The 22,841-nt window shown below is 42.5% G+C and overlaps 1 pseudogene; it reads left to right on the forward strand.

Annotated features, from left to right (window-relative positions):
- The first annotated feature begins 319 nt into the window (after positions 1–319).
- LOC124523474 (homeobox protein OTX2-like) overlaps positions 320–22,841 on the forward strand; it is a 47,388-nt pseudogene continuing 24,866 nt past the window's right edge.

A 22,841-nucleotide genomic window follows, 5' to 3' on the forward strand; every position in this document is an offset into this window, starting at 1 on the left:
GTACCTACCTATCCCTACCATAAGCCTGCATTCCACCATTTGAGAAGGAAACAGAGGAAAAGGAAGGACGCATTCCTGGGAGCTCTCCACATCCCGCATGGCTTCCCATTCACCGGATGGGCAAGGAGTGATCACACAGGCTCAGAAAGGTCACATGACTTTCTAAGCTTCGCTCTGCCCAAAGAGATTTCCCCGGGTCTGAGAAGCCCTCCTTCCACCTCATCCCTGACTGCCTCCCTCAGGACAGGGACTGGTACACACCCGTTCTCAGGCTCAGAAAAGAGCATACCTGCTCTAACGAGAGGACTTCACTAGGACGATGGACCAAAAAGAAAAACAAAACAAGCCAGGAACCAGTACCCGAGGGTCACACAGACCACAGGTCTCAACATGGCACATTTCCGAGGAGCCCTCACCCGTCTCCCCAGGACGCAGACAGCAGGTGTCCCCCAGACACTCCCGGAAGGCAGGAGCACCTGTGACTCGTCCCAGTGCAAAGGCAGGGGCGGGGTTCTCTATCCCTGGCTACAAGAACCAACAGAAAATTCCAGGGCACTTCCGGGAGGGCCCTGCCGCAGACCCTGAAACTGGGGAACCATGCAGGGACCCCTACAGTCCATCATCAGACACCGTATGCTGTCTCCCTGGGCTTGGGAGAAATTTGCACAAGTGCAATACCAAGGGGCAAATACAAAGCCAAACTAGAGAAAACGCACAAGCAGGGATGGGGGGAGTGTTCCCCTGGAGCTGGGGAGAGAGAAAATGAGAAAGGAAAATATTTGTTTCTCTATTTCTTCAACTGAGGTTGAAAAGAAATGACCAGGAAGCATTGGTAAGCAAAGGGAGAAGGATGACCCCAGTCTCCAGCAGGAACAGAGAGTTCACATAAGCCTGGGTGTGGACTTGCTTCCACTCCCGCCCACCCACGGTTCCTGGGGCAAACAAATTCTTGGCTGAGCAGGTATGTGTGGGAGGCCTGATTTATTTTCCAACCATTAGAGCTTTGCCCAGAACTACTTAATCAGAAAATTTCAAGGTCATACATTCAAATATGATGTTATAGCCTTACAAAACAAGTTAACTCTGGGGTCTGTGGAGCAGGAGTGTGGGGGGTGTGAAGAGGTGAAAGAAGGAATTACTCATCACCCAATTATGCACTCTTCCTCTATAGCTACTCTATATTCTCAGAAAATGGGCAAACTGGAAAAACACATGGCTGAAAGAAATAATAGCTAATTTAACCTAATGCAGTTACTCTACGGCAGGCACAATTCTAAATGCTCTTTCTATACTAACTTATTTGACCCTCAGCAATCCTTTGAGGTGGGTAATTACCATTATCATCTGTATTTCCAGATGCACAGAGGGGTTGGATGGCTCACCCAGCCACCAAGAGCCGGGCTATGCACCAGCGGGCTCTGTGCACCTGCCACCGTGCTACACCCCCTCTCTCCATGCTCTGCAATCCTGCCCCTCAGAAAGAGTCTTTGCCATTATGGACTATCTAACTGATTTCCCTCCTGCTGTAGAGTTGTCTTTAGGCTACTTTACTGAGAGGAATATTACCAGAGCCAGTCTCCACCTTAAAGTACAGATAGGACAGTACCAATCCTGCTGCCTAAGAAGCCGTATAAGCTGGAAAAGACCCAAGGCTCAAACCACAATTCCCCTCACACGCCTCCTGATTAGAAGTAGTTTGAGGCGAAGCTTTGATCCTTGTTAAAATGTAAACGCTCTGGCATGTGTACACTTTACGCTGTTACCAGTTTGTGGGAAAAGTTGCATTGTTATCTTCTTAAATGCAGTTCAGCGATAAGAACTTTAGGTGGTTTCCAGGCACCCACTTCACCCTCCAGTGCTGACTTGTTCACTGCTGGGTGCCTAGAACTCACCAAGACCTACACATATATAGGTGCTCAATATGCCAGCGTGGGCGAATAGCAGGATAAATGAATGGCTAGAACTCTTGCAGAGGCCAGGTTTAGGGTACATTTATGATGCATGGAGGTATTAAAGGGGCAGCCAAGTTGGGCAAAGTATCACTGGAAAGGTCTAAATCTGAACAAGTGAATCACTGTCTGACAGTGATAACTTTGAAGGAAACTTGAGGCATGTGTAAATGTATGAAAATGATCCTTTTTTCAGATTATGAATGGATTCTACCTTTGAATGCGCATACAGCTCATTTACTAGTGAAGAAGGTTATCTGTGTAAGAGAATAGTGACATGTACATTATTTTTGCCTAAAATCATACTCTCCAAAAAGGTGAACTGCCCTACAACATCATTTCTTCTCCCTCATAATTCTCATACCCAAGACCTAAACATCCTCAAAGGCCTCGTCAGATGTCTTCTCTTCCAGGAAGCCTTCCCTGATTTTCTGGCCAGAAGAGAGACCACTTCCCCATTTGCACTCAACAGTACTCTATTCTTTGTGTACACAAATCCACTTTCTCAACTGTGGTATTTTTCTCATCTGCAACTACCTAGCTGTCCCCAACTTTATCTGTGTATTCTGCAGAAAATCAAGGATCTTCCTCAACATGAATCAGTCAATATTAGATCCGTGTTTTCAAAAAGAGCACTCCTGTGGAGGTGCTCCGAGGACACCACCCTCTGTTCCTAATGTTCGAATGTATTTTATATATTTTCAAAGCTGTAGTTGTTTTAAATGACACCGAAATGGCTTATATACAAACTCGTCACCCACTGCAGATACACAGGTCATGCCTCATGACCCTGGCTGGGGGACCTCTATGTGCACACATGGGCTTCTTGTAAGTGTGACACTGGTAAGGGAAGTTGTAGGCCTGCCTCGGTCTTAGGAAAAACACCAGTATGCACAGTCCGCTCTCGTGAAGTTGTTCAAGTAAGCACACACACACAAAACCACGCCCAAGTGTGGGCTTCCATTAAATGCCAGGCGAGGCTCAGGGGCACCTATACGGCCTTGCTTTCATCACAGTAAAAAGTCCTTTGTGATAATATCCTATTTGAGAGAGAATAAATATTTATTCTAGGAGTTAGATGTTTCCTGTATGACTTTAGATTTACGATAAGGAATGCGAGCAATTGTTTCCATAGGTTTCATTACAGGGTTACAGTTCTGAAACAAATATTCCCTACCTTAGGTTAGGGGAATTGAAAAGTATCCTGGGATTCCATGGCAAGTCATTTAAAAACGAAGCAAACACACACCAAAAAAACCCGGTTATAATTTGTGAGTAACTGTAAGAGCAGATTTCTTAAATATTATGCACTTAAAGCAAAGTATACAATCTCATGAAACACAAAAGCTGATGTGAATACACAGTTATAACACAGTGATTATCAGCACCTGATTTAAACTTTTTCATTAACAGCCTCATTGTTCTGACTCTTCAGTAAACATTATGAACACAGGGGCACCTGGGAGGCTCAGCTGGTTAAGTGTCCGACTCTTGGTTTTGGCTCCGGTCATGATCTCACGGTTTGTGAGTTTGAGCCCTGAATCGGGCTCCACGCTGACAGCACAGAGCCTGCTTGGGATTCTCTCTTTGTTTTCCATTCCCCAACTTGGGTGTGCGCGCTCTCTCTCTCTCTCTCTCAAAATAAATAAACTTAAAAAAAAATTGTAAGTGTAAATTTCAAAAAAAAAAAAAAATTTTATACTAGGATCATATGTCACTTTATCTGTTTTATATGGTAGAGTTTCATAAAAAATTTTATTTGAGCAGGGGATTCCCTGCCCCTCTCCCCAAATTTGAAAACTTCTATGGTGTTTCTCAAATGCCAGTCTATGGAATGGCAGCAGTGGACCTGGATAAGCTTTTCTAACATATGGATTCTTGGGCCCTTTTCTCAATAATTTTCTTCCAATAGGTGTGGAGTACAGATGAGAATCTAGTTCTTAGGAGGGAGCAAAAAAAAAAAAAAAAAAAAAAAAGGAAACTACTGATCTAATCAACATGTCACCATCTTCATAGAATTCTCTGTGAAATGCTTTAGTAAAATCAAGACAAAATACATCAACCACATACCCTTAATATGTGGACTCTTTCAAAACAGGAAACAAAGTCAGTTTAGTATCTGTCCTCTAGTGAGCTCATGCTGGACCTCCTAACACTACGTACTTTTCTGAAGTATTTTATAAATACCTCTTTTTTTATAAAGGTTTATAAATCACCTCTCTGACTCTATGTTCCACTGGTGAGCCACAGTCAAAGGATCCACTGAGCTTCCGGATTCTCTTGCTTCATTTAAAATTTGGACAAAAGTGGTTTTTCTTCTGTATTTGACCCCTTTCAAATTCGCTGTGATTGTTCAAAGGCGGTCAACATTGGGGCCTTCTGAGGTTACCTGCAAAAGCTCCTTCAACAAACTAGTTGCTCAGAGCCACTAATTTGTAACTGTGGTCCCTGGGTACCTCCCCCACTGAGCTGCCCTTCCCCGAGGAACTACGGCAGCCGTGTATACCTTACAGTGTAAAAAGTCACTTTTCTGGCTGAAAAAGAGGGGAAGTAAAACGGCAGTTACGCAGAGTCACAGACTGTTTAGATGGAAGGATGCTATGGAGTGCAACCACCCGACGCCAATGTCTTCAGGTAAGGGAAATACGTTTAACAAATATACGCAAGCTCAAAGAGTCACTGGCAATGTGAGAGCCCAACCACTGTGTTTCCAGGGTTTCGTAACCAAAGATCTCCGCTCACACTGAGATTCTTCCACTCACTAGCCACAGGTGCTTGGTCAAATCCCGTAAGCCACAATTTCCTTCCATGTAAAAATAGGAATACCATTAGAGTTGTTAAATAAATTAAAATAATATTATTATCTAACAGTAAATAAAAATGAATTTAATAAATTTACGTATTATTTAAAATTTTAATTATAAGTTTATATAAATTTATATATAACATATATTTTATAAATATATATTTATATATAAATATTAAAATTTTAATTACAAATGTATATATAATATATATTATAAATATATATAAATTTATATAATAAATTTATAATTAAAATTTTAAATAATACATAAATTTATTATTAAATAAATATTTTTTAATAACGAAGATTAATTATGGTCTTCTAGAAGAGCAGCAGACTCCAAGTAAACACACAGTAATATCAGCAATGGTTGTAACTACATACACACACACACACACTTTTTTTTTTTTTTTTTTACCTTTGGTGGTGTTTATAACAAAAAGGGAAATTCTCTGGATAGGTGGACTAACCTGGGGACCTCTGAGTTTTAAAGGTGGAGACCAAAGGAATTAAAGTGCTAGAATCCCCCAAAGCTATGGGTATGAAGGCTGTGGGCTTGTGGGATTGAAAAAGTGAGTTATTCAACCCTAGGCCTGATTTTCCCCAAACTGGGAGAGGAGAAAGTTAGGGTCCCATGAAGAGCAAAGCCCTGACCCATTTACGCACTGCCGGGGGCAAGATTTCAGATAAAGATGTTGACACAGTATTTGTGGACACTGTAGTAAACACACGGTTTGGGGTGTTGTACAAAGCCGTGAGGGAAGCAGAGACACGGACGAGCCTCCCTTCCGAGTGACGACAAGGGTCCAGGCCAGGTGCATGAACGGTGGCAACCATGAACAGATGAGGACTGGAAGTCCTGCTCTCATTCTGGAAAGTGAGGGGTCCCAACAACAACTTGAGAGTGGATTTCCCACACACCCTGAGAAGTGGGAACCCTCACCAGATTTCATTTGATTTAGAAAAATGATTTAGATCAGGCTAGTAACAGCTGAGCTAGGGTGCAAATCCAAGTTTGTCCGGTTCCAAAGCCCTCTCCTATTACCCACATTGCCTTTGTTCAAAGAGTGAGTTCCACTATTAGTGTCTTCTGAGGTGAAGATTAGTACGTAATTTTCCAATTAAAAATATTTTTTAACTGGAAGACAAATTTCTGGGTAGGACTATTTGGATGGGCTAGATCTCTGAGGCTGCACTGCTTCCCTCTGCGAAGAGGAAGGTCAGAAGAAAGGATATACTTTGAAAACTGCATAGGAGAAGGCAGGTTGGACTTGAGTACCTCCAGAGACATGTGTAAGCCCAGAATAAGAAACAGAGTTCTGGAGAACTGAACGCACCACAGTGAGGAAGGATGGCCACACCTCTAGGTCCGGTGGCTCACGTGGAGTCTTGGGAGTGCTGGTGAATACACTTTGATCCCATTTTACCAGCTAGCACTTGACAAAAGTTGTCTGGCCCTCTATATACCTTGGCTTTCAAGAAGAATCTGAGACAAGCAAAAGTCTTGTTGATAGCCAGATATGAGGGTTGCGGTTAAGAAATCCCTGAGGGACTAATCAATTCAATTTAAACCAAGAATTTTCTTTTTTCGGGTTACAGCCATTAACAAAGGCCAGATTTATACAAATGACTTAATGCCATATGCCAAAGGAACTAAAAATCGACCCTTGAACAACTTGAGGGGTAACCACCCCCCACACCAAATAGTCAAAAGTCTGTACATAACTTCTGACTCTCCCAAAACTTAACTACTAATAGCCTACTACTGACCGGAAGCCTTATGGATAACAAGCACCTATCGATTCATACGTACTTTGTAGGTTATATGCATTACATACTGTATTCCTAAATAAAGCAAGCTACAGAAAAGAAAATGTTATTAAAAAAAAAATCAGTAGGAAGAGGGGGTTCCTGGCTGGTTCAGTCAGAAGAGCATGTGACTCTTGATCCTGGGGTCTTGGGTTTGAGTCCCACGTTGGGTACAGAGATTACTTAAAAAATAAAATCATAAAAAAAAAAAAAAGAAAATCATAAGAAAATACATTTACAGTTCTGTACTGTATTTGTCAGAAAAAAAAAATCCACATATAAGTGGATCTGCAAAGTTCAAAGCCAGGTTGTTCCAGGGCCAACTGTAGTTTTAAATTAATACCTATTCCTTAGTTGTGAAATACATGGCTTGAGCATGTGTGATAAGACACTAAAAGGACTTCTGTTTGTCCTGCTGGGGGTCAATGACAGAAGTAAAAAGTCACATACCAGTGTGTATGAGAATTAAGGGGGTTTACCTGAGAGGCCTGGCCAGGATAGGAACCTCAGAAGGGTTAGGTCTACTAAAGCCTTGTTGGACGAGCACTACCGAATCACCCCGAAGCTCAGCAGAAATGTACAACACCCCAGAACTACCGAATCAGAACGTGCACTGTAGTAAGTTCCCCAAGATTTGCTTGCACATGTAAGTTTAAGAAGTACTATATGGTGGCGGGGGGGGGGGGTAGGGAGCGCTTGGGTGGCTCAGTCAGTTAACCGTCCGACTTTAGCTCGGGTCATGATCTTGTAGTTCATGAGTTTGAGCCCGACGTTGGGCTCTCTGCTGTCAGCACAGTGCCTGGTCTGGATCCTCTGTCTTCCTTTCTCTCTGCTCCTCTCCCCTCACGCATGCTGGTGCTCACCCTCTCTCTCTCTCTTAAAAATAAATAAACATTAAAAAATAAAAACGAAATAAAGTACTACACATAAGTAACCTACTTAAGTACAATCAGAAATACTATACTTCAGTACAGTGAGCTTTCTGTGCTCTAACTGTAACCAGATCTTTCTCCTAATCTGTCAGGTCTTTCTCATAAATTAAAATGCTCCTCAGATATTTCAAAGGAAGAGAAAGGCTATGACTCTCCTTGAGAAAATGACCTGACATTCATCAATCTGTACGACTGATTCCACACGAACTATGTCACAGTGGTTTTCCTTCATAGATTTTAATACCATAGACGCTTTAAGTTTTGATTTCTGATTGTCCTGAAATGACAACAACTCCCAGAAATTTAAAAAAAAACCTCCTAAACTTAAAAAAAATTTTTTTTTAATTCCCTTTCCTCCCTTGCCACCCTTTCTATTTCTTTTTATCAAGCCATTAATGGTGTATTATAATGAATTCTTAAAATATATTAATGAGGAGTTCTAGATGAATACCACTTGCAAAACAAACATTTCTAACAAAATCTTATCCCTTACTCAATTGCCTCAAGCTCTGTAAACTCATCTTGTTGTTTAGTTTAGATTTCTAAATCTGAGCTTCCTTAGAGCAAAGGACATACTTCCCCTTTCGCTGGAGTTGTGAACTATCCTGCGTTGAAAACCTGAATCACTCATTTCATAAAAATAGGAAATGAGCTACTCCTATATGCTAATGTGGCATGTTATCTTAGCAGCTCCCCATGAACCATGGGACTTCTGGTACTCACATCCTGTGTCGTGCCCTCCCACACAACTCTGGGCTGGGCTGATGGGGTGTACGTGCAAGCATGACGCAAGCAGAAGCTTGGTAAATATTTGCACAGTGGGGCTTGTCCTCTCAAGTATCTACCAATAGGCGGCTCTCATATATAGAAGACCAAACAAGCCAGGGAGAAAGAGATCAAAACCTACCAGATGATCCTATTAAGGTGGTTGGACATGAGCCAAGGTGTCTTGGATATTCCAGCCCCAGCCATCATCTTGTTGCAACCACTCTAGGTCATCAGAGAGACCAGCAGAAGAACCACCCAACTGAGCCCCAGCCAACTCACAGAGTCATGAGCAAATAAAATAATTGTGTTAATCCAGTAAGTTTTAGAATGGTTTGTTATGTAATTATAGATGACTCAAAGAACTAGGAAATTTATGTGATCTATCATTTATTATTTTTTTAAATTTATTTATTTTGAGAGAGAGCAAGAGCCCGCTCATGCAAGTGGGGGAGGGGCAGAGACAGAGAGAGAGCTGTGCTATCAGCACAGACTCTGACACATGGCTCAATCTCATGACTGTGAGAGCGTGACCTGAGCCAAAATCAAGAGTCGATGTTCAACCCAGACACCCCTATATCTCCCCCTATATCTGGGTTAGAATGCAAGAGTCTTATGAAAGAAATCTAGGGTGATTTTTTTCTACTTTCTGTTTCTGGCTGACAAAAGATAAGCTCATATACTTAAGAGAATATGTAATAAGTTCAAATGGGGTAAGCAGCTGAAGGTGTCTTTTTCAAAGGATTAAATAAAAGAAAATTAGTCTTTTCTCTATATCAATGTGGGGCTGAAGTACCACCAATGCAGAAGCAACCAGAAGAATATTATGGAAACCGAAGACGCTAAAGTCAGTTTTCAGCACACCAAAGCACTGGCAGAAGCTGAAACAGCACAGTCAGGGAAAGTCAGTCTGAGACTGAACTAAAGGTCTGACAAGTGTTGAAGCCTGGAAAACTGTACTCAGATTTCCATTCTAGATCTTCCACAACTGGAAAGATGGAAGAGATGAGGAGGGAAGAAGGGAGGTACTACAAGAAAACAGATGTGTTTATTGAGGAGTTCCAAAAGAGAGGAAATATGAATTAGATGGTCTCAGCAGAGAGTGATTCTAATCTACTTGAAATGATGTTTTTCATATTACTAAAGCTCTTTTTACCTATTATCTTTTACCAAATTCACAATAACTTCCAAGGCAGAGAGATTAATGTGGGGAAGAGGAGTTCACAGACTCCTCTGAGAATCCAAAACAAGGGTAAGGGCTTCAAAAATATGTAACTACATATGTAGTTTCACAGAAGGCCATCTATGGATTCCAGGTTACAAATCTATGTTCTCTAGCGAGATAGGTTCATTTCACTAATGAGCAAACACAAGTATTTAGAAACTGAGTTACCTACAATCATACAGCAAGTAATTGACAGGAACAGCACCATAACCCTAGAGCATACACCTCCAGGCTCTTGTTTCTGACTTTGTTTTACAACCAAAACAGGATTGTGAAGGCTGAGGAAAAATAAATTCTTCCCAATGTCCGATTTAAACAGTCTAAGAAATGGAGAGGCATTTGAAGGTGGGGCAAAGAGGGCGAATAGCCAGGAGAGATCAGCCCCTTCCTGGCTACAGGATCAGTAATGGGGTCGGTGGAACCTCACTGCTGTAACATACTCTGGACATCTCCCAACATCAAAGAAGTACCTGAACTCAAATGCAGTTGCTGCTAAACAGACTTCTATATAGCAACGTGTCACCGGTTTTCTAGCTCTAAAGTAGACAGGTCTATGAGACGCTCTCTTGCATCCCTCTCCAGCTCCTCCAGCCCTCCCTGCAGCAGCACAGCCCAGCTGTGGCTGAGGAAAAGCAGAGGGCGAACAACACAACTCAACTGAGCTCAGACCACTCCTAAAATTTTTCCAAGGAGACTGCAGTCACAGTGCCCCTAGGTAAGGACTCAAATACATTCCTATTGTGCGTATGGGTGGTTTTTCCTCATTGTGAAGATTTTCAACCTCTGAGGGGAACAGTTAAACCTGATTCCATTACTTAATGGATTCAGCAGTCTGAGCAGTAGTTCTCTGTGCCAACTGGGATCACTAGTGTTAACTTTATCGACTATAGACTCTACATTAAGGTCCACACTTGAATTTGGGTGATAACAATACCCAACAGGCATAAAGCATTTGATTTCATTTTTGGATGGTTTAGTATTACAGGCTTCTTTTATCCCCCATCTACTTCAAAGCATTTAGAAAAATCTGTGTATGGAAAGGACTAGGGAGCTATTCTGTATTATATTTTATTTTATCACCATTAAGCTGAAAACCTTCCTGCTGATGTATTTTTACAGGCAGTTACCAAGTTAATTCTCCCCTTCTCCATGCCCATGGGAAAGGCACCCAATACAGTGCTATCAACTACCAAATTTAGAACGCTGGCAAAGTTGCTACCGAACTATTTTATCATTTCCAACATGCCTGGTGGCAACTACCACACTTGGACCAAAAGGAGTAAGTAGGTCATCCGAAAGCCCATATAGGCATGCAAGTTTCTGAGAAAAATACTGGCAGATGAGTAGAGACATTCATCTCCAATCTCAGTCCTCGACCAGGAAGTTCTACTGCACAACTATAGTTTTTGAAGAGACAAATCTTTTAAAGTACGTATCTTCCTCTCTAGCCTTCAGTAACATTCATTCAAGCCCTACCCATTCTCCTACCTTCTGCACAATTGCCATCTTTTGCATTAACACTTTCCCTAAACCATATCCATCCTTTCTCTGGGAGAAACAAATGAACTCCCATGGTACACCCTCTCCACTGCCCCAACAGAACCACAATTCTGCACCCTGTATGGTTTCATTTCTTCTTTAAGCAACATGAGCACAGGACTTGTGTGGTTTGGTCTCTGAGGGCCTAGCATCTTGCACATGCACACATACACTGTGTGTGTGCGTATGCGTGTGTGTGTGCGTGTTGTGTCCGGGGAGGACATGTGGGTACACATCTAGAAAACTGCGCATCTACTATGCCCCAAGCACTGTGTTTTACCTACACCACTGCTTTCTATCCCTACAACATCTCTACCAAGCAGTCATTATCACATATACTTTGCAGATTAGGAAACTGAAATTCAGAGCAGTTAAGGCTTGGCCAGAATCGCAGAGCTGAGTTTCAAACCCAGGTCTGACTGATTCTAGGAGCCAATGCACTTGTAAAGTTAATATCCAATACGCATTCAATAAGTCAAATAGTGGGCAGCATTTCTGTTCAGGGCATTGTGCTCAGAACTACTGGGGATCAAGATGCTTTCCGTCCAACAGCTGTTAGTAACTATGCTACAAAGTAGGAAGTGACGAGGTCAAAAAGCAGGTATGCACAAATGCTCTGGGTGTTCAGAGGAGCCGGAGATCACTTTGCTTTGGAGGTAGGTGGGTGAGTGAAGAGGGGTAGGAATAGAATGAAGATAATCAGAAAGAAGGCGCTGTGTTGCAACTGGGATTTACGCAAGCAGAGACGGTGGTAATAATACGTTAAAGATTAAACTGGGCTCACTCTACCATTCTTCCTAAAGCAGGAAAGTGGACTCCCAAATTACATTCAGGAAGACTACATCCTTTGAGAGCACAGACAATTCCGTGTACCTGCTCTTTATGCAGTATCCATTCTGGAAACATTTGATATTTACTGTTGGCAGAAAGAATAAGAAAAGAATAGAAGGAATATGGGGTTCGTAGGATTCCTTAGAATATTTAATTAGCTCCCTCACACATTCCACGTACAGCCTAGTTTTACAACGCATATTAATGAACCCTCTTCCAGTCATTAACAGCCTCTCATTAAGTTGTACATATTCTCCACCCAATCACATCTTCATGTGTACCTCATGTTCACGACAGCCCCAATCACTGTCACAGGAGTTTTACTCCCCAAATTAAGTGCAAATGTATTTTAATCTATTTATCTGCACATCAAAGGATTTTCCTTTGGAAAAAGTTCTGTATTTAAAAACACATAAAATTGGGGTGCCTGGGTGGCTCAGTCGGTTAAGCACCCAACTTCAGTTCGGGTCATAATCTCGCAGTCCGTGGGTTCAAGCCCTGCATCCGCGTCCGTTCAAGCTGCGCTGACAGCTCGGAGCCCGGAGCTGGCTTCGGATTCTGTGTCTCCCTCTCTCTGCCCCTCCCCCACTTGTGCGAGCGTGCACACTCTCTTTCTCTCACAATAATAAAACACTAAAAAATTACTAAATAAATAAGTAAAAACACGTAATATTAATGAAAGGGCCCATCCACCTAAAAGGGAAAAGAGGAGCTATGTGCATGCAAAACAACATGATAGAAATATAAAAGCAAACATAACTGTTACAAAAAAATGTCAGATCCGCTCTAAAGGGGAACAAGTGTTCCTCTAATAAAGTGTTAGCAGAGAAAATTAGCCAGCTGTATTATGCCCGAAGCAATGAAAACCTGTTTCCTCCTTTCTTTCTTGTACTTTTGAAAAGACAACATGTCACAGCCAGACTTTTTTTTTTTTTTCATAACAGCATCCATTCTTGTGACAAATGTTTGCCAAGGTGGGGGGGTTGGCAAGGGAGGAAGAGGAGGAGGAAAGAGAGGAATAAAAAGGCGAAGAAAACAGAAGTGAGAGGGAACGGTAATACGCCATCTGCTGACAAAAGGGAGAGAAAAAAGAGGAGACATCTGAGAGCACAGCCTTCAGACTAATGTGCTTGAGGAAATGCAACAAATCAGCTTGTCATTCACCTTCACAAAACAACATTTTACTATGAAAATATGTGAAACACACTGTTTCACTTTTGTGTATCTCATGTCCTGAAAATTACTATTGCTACTTGAATCAAAATAAAGACCACCACCATTCCCCAAGTGCAGAAAGAATTACACCCAAACTATTTTAAGCATCAGAGTAGTATCACACTGAATAAAACAGAAATATCCCAATGATACTTCAGTTTACCCAGGCAGAACCAGCTGAGGGATGATTTCTTTGGCTAGAAGCAGTCAGTCATCGAAATTTTAAGTGAACCTGGGACAGAAAAAGACTACAGAATACTGAAGGAGGATCGTTATTTAGAAATACGATGTTGGACACTACTCACCACTGATTACGAGCTGGCCAAACAATGCATCAGTCACTCATTCTACGCTACAAAAAGGCATCAATGCTTATCAGAAGGAAAAACCTTCAGTGACTGTGAATGAAATCAAACTGATAAATCTCAGGGCTGAGGACAAAGGCAGAGGAAAGGGAGAGAGGGGTTTACTTGCGTGCCCATCTTTAAGAAGTTGTTAACACACTGGTTTCCTTTTCTTTTTTTCCATCGACCCAGCCACACCACACACGCACACACATGCACATGCACCTGTTTCCATTTCTAACACACCCATATATTCCCTTGGGTTGAGAGCTGCTTTACAGGCAGCTTTCTTTAATAATGCAATTTTCGGTATATGGCACTTCTCTTAGCATTTAAGAAGAATGACTTGTGTATGCAGCACCTGAGGACCAGCTGGGCGCCACAGGACCTAAGTCATTAGTGAACATCACTGTGACTTTAGAAGTGGAGCATGTCGGGGCGCCTGGGTGGCGCAGTCGGTTAAGCGTCCGACTTCAGCCAGGTCACGATCTCGCGGTCCGTGAGTTCGAGCCCCGCGTCGGGCTCTGGGCTGATGGCTCAGAGCCTGGAGCCTGTTTCCGATTCTGTGTCTCCCTCTCTCTCTGCCCCTCCCCTGTTCATGCTCTGTCTCTCTCTGTCCCAAAAATAAATAAATGTTGAAAAAAAAATTAAAAAAAAAAAAAAGTGGAGCATGTGGTACAGAAGTTCTCATTCCACAGCACTTGGGGCTCATTAGTTCACAACACTAGTCCCTGGCATTTAACCTACACTTAACCTGCAATACATTGTTTTCATTGATTTATTTTTAATTTTTTTTTCACGTTCATTCATTTTTGAAGGAGAGAAGAGACAGCGTGAGCGGGAGAGGAGCAGAGAGAGGGAGACACAGAATCCAAAGCAGGCTCCAGGCTCTGAACTGTCAGCACAGAGCCCAACATGGGGCTCGAACTCACAAGCTGTGAGATCATGACCCGAGCCCAAGTCAAGACACTTAACTGACTGAGCCACCCAGGCGCCCCTGTTTTCACTGATTTATTTTGTCTATATACTCCATTGTTTTTGCATTAAACAGAATTTAAGAAAGGTTGATATTTTGTTGCCGAATTAGGCAGTTTTGTGTTTTACTGTGGCCTTAGACTCTTGGTGTGCAATAGCTACAAAGGAGTTCAAGAAAAGCTGACAAAGAACCATATTATAGAGAACATACAATGCCTTTTTAGGTCATGTTGTGGTAACTATGCTACTCCTTGAAGCAATTATGTCAATTTCTAACTGAACTTAATGTTGTGTTACTACAAATGAATGTCAGCTTGAGGGCTGAGAATCCCTAAGATTTTTCCTGTTGAAATTATTTAATTATTGACAACTTTTAAGAATTTGTCCTACAAAGCTTTTTTAGGACAAATAATCCATGTAAAGTTGGGGCTTATAAGATTTTTTTATTAAAAAGTTGTTTGTTTCTAATTAAAAAAATATAAAACATCTTGGAGGAAAAAATGAAATGTGGATAGACCCTAAGACATTTTCACAGAAGAAAAACGCACTCAGGGCTTGGTGGGCCATGCAAGTTGCTATAATTTAGAAACTTATACCTTGAAACACCAGAGTCCACAAACGTGCTCTAATGGAGGACTACGAAGGGTTAGGGGCATGATACCAGGACATGGCTTTACAGAAAAGAGCCTCCATTAAGAGATCATGTATGGTGTGGTGCAGAGGGGCCTGGATAGCAGTCAGAAAAGCCTGGCTCTTATGCCCAGTCCTACCACTAGCAACCTGGAATGTTCATCCCTGCATCTCTGCTTCATCATCTACAAAAGGAGAGACCTGATGTTCTCTCTGACTCCTTCCTATTCTGTGTTTCTATCAGCCTCATCAGCTAAGAGAACAAACACACACACAAAACACATATCTGCCGAGTACAGGATTCTAGATGCTTAGGACAGTTAAATTATGCATTAACAACAACAACAACAACAAATGGAGGGCTCAGCTCAAACCACTATCCTAACTTTTTAGTATTTACCCATCCCATGGATATCTTCACATTTTTATACTTATGTCTGCATCAATAACAGCTAAAGGATGGGGTCTTCCTGAACTTGTCTCTTTAGGTACGTGTTCCAAAGTTTCTCTAGGGGATACACCTAGAAGGACGGTCTGCTCACATTAAACCCATCTACACACCTTCAGACCCGCGTTACTCACCCACCACAGCTTCTCGCATTGGAATTTATTCTTAATTCCAATTCCTACTGATTCTGATCCATGTGGAATTTTTTCCTTCCAACTTTACACTCAACCCAGCTTTTACTGTGTGACTTTGCTTCCCCCACTTTTTGATTAGGGATCATTAGGTACTACTCCAGCCATGCTGCCTCAATCCAACCCCAGCCTCAGGAGCTCTTCAGGTAGACAGATGCATGCCGGCTGTGCCTGGTATAGGAGATGGCATTCCCACAGATACCCGTATCTTCCGATTTCAAAGGCCACCACTTGATACTTCAACAAGTATTTATTGAGACCTGGCAAGTACTTGCAGAGTCTGAATATCATTTGATTTCCCTATATAGACTCAATGAGTGCTATTACATTAAAAGGCTTCAATTAACATTACAATTAACCAGCTGTCATGGGAAACCCCTGTGAAGTTTGGTAACATTTCCAGGCAAGAGGATAAAGGAAACAGGTGTGCACAAGACAAGCAGGCAACCTTCCTGTCCCTACCATCCACCCTATTTCAGGTGTAGGCTAGATTTGGGAGACGAAGAGATTTTCTGCATAGCAATGAGGAACATGAACCTTGTTCCATCAGGTATCATCCTGCCCCCTTCTCCCACTTGAGGGGCCACTACTGACAGAGAGTCAGCTATTACTTGTTTTGTCATGGCCCTGGCAACTCATTTGGTCTCTAAAATCATTCAGAATCTTCAGTCTCTGAATCTGTTACTTTATCTGTAAAAGGGAGGTGAAAGATACCCACCTGCCAGCCTTGTTATAAAATTAAGTCAGAATGTATAGAATATACAGGGGGTCCTGGGTGTCTCAGTCAAACATCCAACTTTGGCTGAGGTCATGATCTCACAGTTCGTAGGTTTGAGCCCTACGTGGGGCTCTGTGCCGACAGCTTGGAGCCTGGAGCCTGCTTCAGATTCTGTGTCTCCCTCTCTCTCTACCCCTCCCCTACTCGAATTCTGTCTCTCTCTCTCAAAAAATAAACACTAAAAAAATTTTTTTAAAAACCACAATGTATAGAATATACATATGCAGTAGGGTTTCCGACCTCTCTCCCTGAATAGGGCTATAGGACAAAACCAAGAACACAGGCCAAACTCGTCGTAAGGCAGATGTCCACCCGAATAAAAAAGAACCTAATAATAATCAGAGCAATTCAAAGACAGAGGAGCAGTTAAGTAACAAAGTTCAAGCAAGAGTTGTCAGGCCTACTCAATCAAAATGATCTTTCATTAACCTTCTCCCTTCTGACAGAAGAATTACTCCAGTTCAAACAGGAGAAAATACTGTGGCTTTATTATTTTTCTCTAAAACTTAAGACTGTAGACAGTGGTTCATAAAAACATAATACTCAAAATTGGGGCGCCTGGGTGGTTCCATTGGTTAAGCGTCTAACTCTTGATTTCGGCTCTGGTCACGATCTCACGAAAGGTTTGAGATCGAGCCCTCCGTTGGGCTCTGTGCTGACAGCATGAAGCCTGCTTGAGGTTCTCTCTCTTCCTCCCTCTCTGCCCCTCCCTTACATGTGCACGAGTGTATGCTCGCTCGCTCTCTCTCTCTCAAAATAAACATTTAAAAAAAAGAGAACACTCAAAATTAATGCCACAAAAATTTGTGACAGGTGAAATTATGACAATAAATAAAACAAAAAAGAACCTCTTGTATAATAAAAGAATCCAATTTCGTATAGCAATTAATGAATAAGGGTCTAATAAGTTCACCATGAAAGAAAGAAAATCTAAATTAAAGCAAAATCATAATGTGGGCCCTAATGATGTCAATCCTCTTGGCCTTAGGAAGAGAAATTTCAAAAATCATTCTTTCCAAACCCTTCACGCCATGAGAAACATGGCGGTTAATGAGCAGCGCCCGATGGGCTCAAGGCGCTGCCGATCTGTAAAGTATGGCGACAGCTGCAGCACTGTCTGTTCAGCTGTTCATTTGTTCTCGCTTAGGGGCCACCCAGAAGTAATCCACTTTCCGCATTCTCTTGCAGACATAGCTTGGTGTAAGTCGTTCTTAGCCACACAAATAAAATGATCATTCACAGCAGTCCTGATCCGGGTTTTTGGGTTTCCTCTGTGACACTTCTTTTACTGAGCAGCATCCGTGCCTCCCCAGGCACTCCCTCTTCTGCTCATTTTTATTCCAGTGCCAAACCTTGACAGGCATCAAACGTCAGTTCTTTTGCTCTTATCCATCCCCATCAGGAGGAAGCACTAAAAAAAAGGCTTGAAAGTAAGGAACTAAGTCCAGTAATTTCCACTAGGAACCAAGTAATGGCACACGAAGAGACCCTGGCCCCATGCTCACTTACTAGCTGTTTCGGACTCTGGCAAATGACTTAACCTCTTCTGAGGCAGCAAATGAAGAGGCACGATTACATGACCTAAACGGGCCTTTCAAGCACTAGAGTTTTGCTGCCATGAACTCGATACCAGCAGAGATGCACGACGCTTTCGAGAATATGGACCAGCAAATAAGAGCAAAGAGGATGCCAAGAAAAGTCCCATGTGGTTAGATGCAAATCCTACATTTTCGCAGGAATTCAACCCGCCCAAGCAGCCACTTCCAAGGCCACTGCTAACCGCTTACTGAAAGAATCATGAAGCAGTCTCCACAGGATGCTGTATTAAAAAAAAAAAAAAGTACAATTTCTATTTTCAAGGAAGTTTCAGAAACTGGGTTAAATCAAGTAGAATAGATTTCTCACCTTAGACTTTTAAAATGCTAAAAGCATGCTGTGAATTTCCAAGAGAGGTATTAGAACACGGCGTTTTCCCAGAATTCTTTTTTACACGGCAAATCCTGCAGGAACAGGGTTCCCAGGAATACACTCAAGACACTGCTGTTCTGACCAATTAAGTGTCCACTGTGAGACCGTATAAATGAATGGACTTGAAGCCTCGCCCAGGGCACCACCGGGAGCCCCGGCAGCAGGTCAAGGTCCCCCACCTACTGCAGGCTCTGCTGCCAACTCATTGTTTGCACCGCACCTGCTTTACCAGCCTCCCCAGACCTGCTGGTTCGCCCCTGCGCTCCGGGCGTCGGCTGCCAGCCTGCCCACTCCACCCTCGCCCCGCGCATGGCACACAGCCACCTCGCGTCTCTGTTCTCCTGTCTAAATTGTGCAGAAAGGCTGGCTGTGGAGGCTGCCCCCGTGTGACAATCCGAGTAATTCATAACCTTCATCCCACTAACATCCTAATTTCTACATTATCACGTAACAGAAATGGGGGTGGGGAACGTTCTGCAGTTGCTGCACAGTGAGGAGAATTCTAGAAAAAAAAATCCCAAATTTTCTTGAAATTTCCTTCGGTGTAGATAGAACTGAAGAAACTGAATCACACGGTTTCTCTTCGAAATATCCTCTTTTCATAGAAATGTCCTAATTAGCAAATGACAATGAAGCAAACACTGGAAATGAGAGGAACAACACGGCTTTCTTTGAAATTAAGAAAAACGCTTTTCTGATAAGTATTATTGACTGAGAAACAGTTAACATGTTTGTCACTTTCAAAAAGCCACAAATGAATTTCTCTGAAAAACCCAACGTCTTTTTGAAAAAAATCCACAAAATTGGGGCTCTGCCAAAGCATGAATGTTACAAAACCATGTGCCACATGCCCTTTATGTTCCACATTAATTACTAAAGCAAGGATTAAGCTCCTGGCGATCTGAAGTCAGAAAGATCAGACATGGATTCAAATGCTGGCTCTGATACGTGGGCAAGTTGCTTCATTTTTATTCAACCTCCGTCTCCTAATCCCTTACCAAGGAACAAGAATACCAAGTTCACAGGAGTGTTAAGAGTTTAAATAAAATTGAATTTGCCTAGGAGATTAGGGACCCACAATAGTTAGAATTAGGTTTGGCTGAGGGTGTCTTCAAGCCCAAAGTCGTTGTGACCTAAACAGGAGAAGTTTCTTTCTTTCTCAGGCGAGTGTGGCCCTCTACTTATTTTACTGCTCCACCACAGTGACGTCAACTCCGTGGCTCAAGATGGCGGCATCCACATTCTAGGAAGCAGAATGGGAAAGGCATAAATAAAGAGAGGGCAGAGGGGGGAACACATACTGTCCCTTAAGGAAGGTTCTAGAAAAGACCACATGATAATATGCCTCCCACTAACCAGAATTTAGTCATATGGCCATAAAGCAGCCAAGCACCCCAATATCAACTAGTGACTCTATAAAGATGGGTGTTATGGACACTGAGGGGACAACCCGCAGGCTTGGCCGCAAAACCCACTAATGGCTCATTTCTCGTCTTGAATGGCTTTGTTGTCCGGCAGGAATGACACTCAGCCTGTACACGCTGGTACGGCCACACCAGTTGTGCAAGGCTGGCATCTATTCTGAATGTGTGAACTCCTGTGCTGTGCCGGTCATTCAGTATTTTGAAAATTATCCTTGCCTTTGGGAAGTCATTGCCTCAAACTCCCACCACAAACAAGATTTCCTTTGGTTTTTTGGGGGTTTTTTTTGTTTTTAATTTTTTTTAATGTTTATTTATTTTTGACAGAGAGACAGAGCATGAGCGGGGGAGGGGAGAGAGAGAGGGAGACACAGAATCTGAAGCAGGCTCCAGGATCCGAGCTGTCAGTACAGAGCCAGACGCGGGGCTCGAACTCACAGACCGTGAGATCATGACCCAAGCGGAAGTCAGACGCTCAACCGACTGAGCCACCCAGGTGCCCCAAACAAGATTTCCTTTGTAACGCTTGTAGTTTAGGGCATAATTTTTCCTTAACTAGTTTTCCCTTAGTTTGCTTTCCTGAAAAAGCACAAATCCCAGCCACTTGCTTTCATAGAAGAAGATCAATTCTGCTGAACTACAGGATTCTGTTTTCAAAACCTAACACTTGGTTTTGACTATCTGGGCACTCCATTTTTGATGTCACAGTCGCCTGGAAGCTGAAATATGGAGACGTGATGGTGGAGGAAAGGAGGTTTGTCCCTTGTGCCCACGCCCCACATTGTTGGACTGTCCCACCTCTTGGTCCCTGACAGTGGCTGTAAGCAAAGGATGGGGGAGGACACCGGGCAGTGTCAATGACCAAGTCCATGTTCAGCGTGTGTGTGACTTTTACGTGGGCGCCGTGTGCTGAATAATCTGTGGTATGTCCCTATTCAAATTAAACTCAATTAACACCAGTATTCATCTTCCTGAAAGACTGTAAATGAAGCAGGGTGCCCCAGACCTGGAACAACTTCTTTTCAACCTCATCTTTCTGGGATAATTATTTCCAAGAGTTTAAATCAGCATTTCCTAAGCCGTGTTCCATGAGAGTTAAGAAAGGTCGCGTGGAAAAAAAATAGTTCAGTACTATGAGTATTTTTTTCTCCTAAAATGTATTAAGTTATATGTAATAAAACAGTTGCAAACAGCTTTAATTACTGCAAAATAACCAGCCTCTGAGAAATGGTCTGCCTAGCCCAGGTCCTGGCATGCCAGGAGGCCTCACGAGGTTTCATCTGATGGTCACGTGAAACTTCAGACCAGCCCTCTGCTCCTATAAATCTATGTAATTCCTTCTGTCCTAAGTGACCCTTACCTCCTAAACCATCTATTCTGTATCCCGCACATTTTAAGGATGTATTTTGGTTTTTTTCTTCATTGTATTTATTAATTTTTGTATTAACATAAGCACATAGTCACAAGGTACATAAACAAAGGGCAGAGAGCAAAAAAGTCATTCTATCATACCTGTCTCCCTCTTACACCATCTCCATTCCCACAGGGAACTATTCTTCCTGTTTCCTATGAATCTGTCCAGATTACATATTTCCTAACATAAATGTCAACATAAATACATCTATTTTCCACAAAAGGGTGCATTTCCAATAGTCTATTCTTTTCTCAATTTAAAAAGTTTAAACAGGGGCGCCTGGGTGGCGCAGTCGGTTAAGCGTCCGACTTCAGCCAGGTCACGATCTCGCGGTCCGTGAGTTCGAGCCCCGCGTCGGGCTCTGTGCTGATGGCTCAGAGCCTGGAGCCTGTTTCCGATTCTGTGTCTCCCTCTCTCTCTGCCCCTCCCCCGTTCATGCTCTGTCTCTCTCTGTCCCAAAAATAAATAAACGTTGAAAAAAAAATTAAAAAAAAAAAAAAGTTTAAACATAATACGTTGTCAGCACCCACAGTAACTAAACAGTTTGTTACTAAACACTTTCTATTGCAAGTTGAGCAGTGACACCTACTGTATGTATAGATGCAGTTTGATAGCGTATATGCGTTGCCAATTATCAAAATAATATTCTAACCTTGCAATGCTATCAGTACCAATATTCTTTCCCACAATTAACTTACTACGGAACACTAATTCTCAAAGATAGTAGGAGGACATGTGTCTTCAAAGGGGAGGATGAGAATCTTGACTGGGAAGGGCATGGAAGTGCGAGCTCTCCAGTCACTCCCACAGATTCTCAGACATCCTCCTGGACAGAGTCCCCCACCCTCTACCTGTGGAAAAATCACTGCATTTAAATGAGAAATGGACTTGAAGAAAGTTTCTTTTTTTTTTTAATTTTTTTTAACCTTTTTATTTATTTTTGAGACAGGGAGAGACAGAGCATGAACAGGGGAGGGTCAGAGAGAGAGAGACACAGAATCCGAAACAGGCTCCAGGCTCTGAGCTGTCAGCACAGAGCCCGACGCGGGGCTCGAACTCACGGACCGCAAGATCATGACCTGAGGTGAAGTCGGACGCTTAACTGACTGAGCCACCCAGGCACCCCTTGAAGAAAGTTTCTAGTACAGAGCTGCCCAACAGAACCGTCCGTGAAATGACAACATTCCAGATCCACGCTATCCACCAGCCACACGTGCTTAATGGACATTTGAAATGTGGCTAGTACAAGTGAGGAACTAAATGTTTAATTTCAATTTAAATAACCACATGTGCCTAGTGGCTACCATTTTGGACAGTGCTGGTCTACTGAATAGTGAGCATACTAAACAGGAGAAGGTTACAATCCCTGTTACAAAACAGAAATAACAGGAAGTGTGTGTGTGTGTGTGTCTGTGTGCATGTGCACGCAGGTGTGTATGTCAATCTACACGGTAGATTAAGCTCAAACTACAGCTCCTGAACCTTCTTTCTTTACATACCCAAGGCTGAGTGGACGATTTCCAAAATTAATTTGTTTAGTTAAAATTGGAACAAGCATTAGGATATGTTGCGATTACCTCTAAAATCTGAAATTAAAAGAC

The sequence above is a fragment of the Lynx rufus genome, unplaced genomic scaffold (assembly GCF_022079265.1).
Source record: "Lynx rufus isolate CCGP_SWC_20201006 ecotype Redwood Valley unplaced genomic scaffold, mLynRuf1.p SCAF_4, whole genome shotgun sequence".
In the NCBI taxonomy this organism is placed as follows: Eukaryota; Metazoa; Chordata; class Mammalia; order Carnivora; family Felidae; genus Lynx; species Lynx rufus.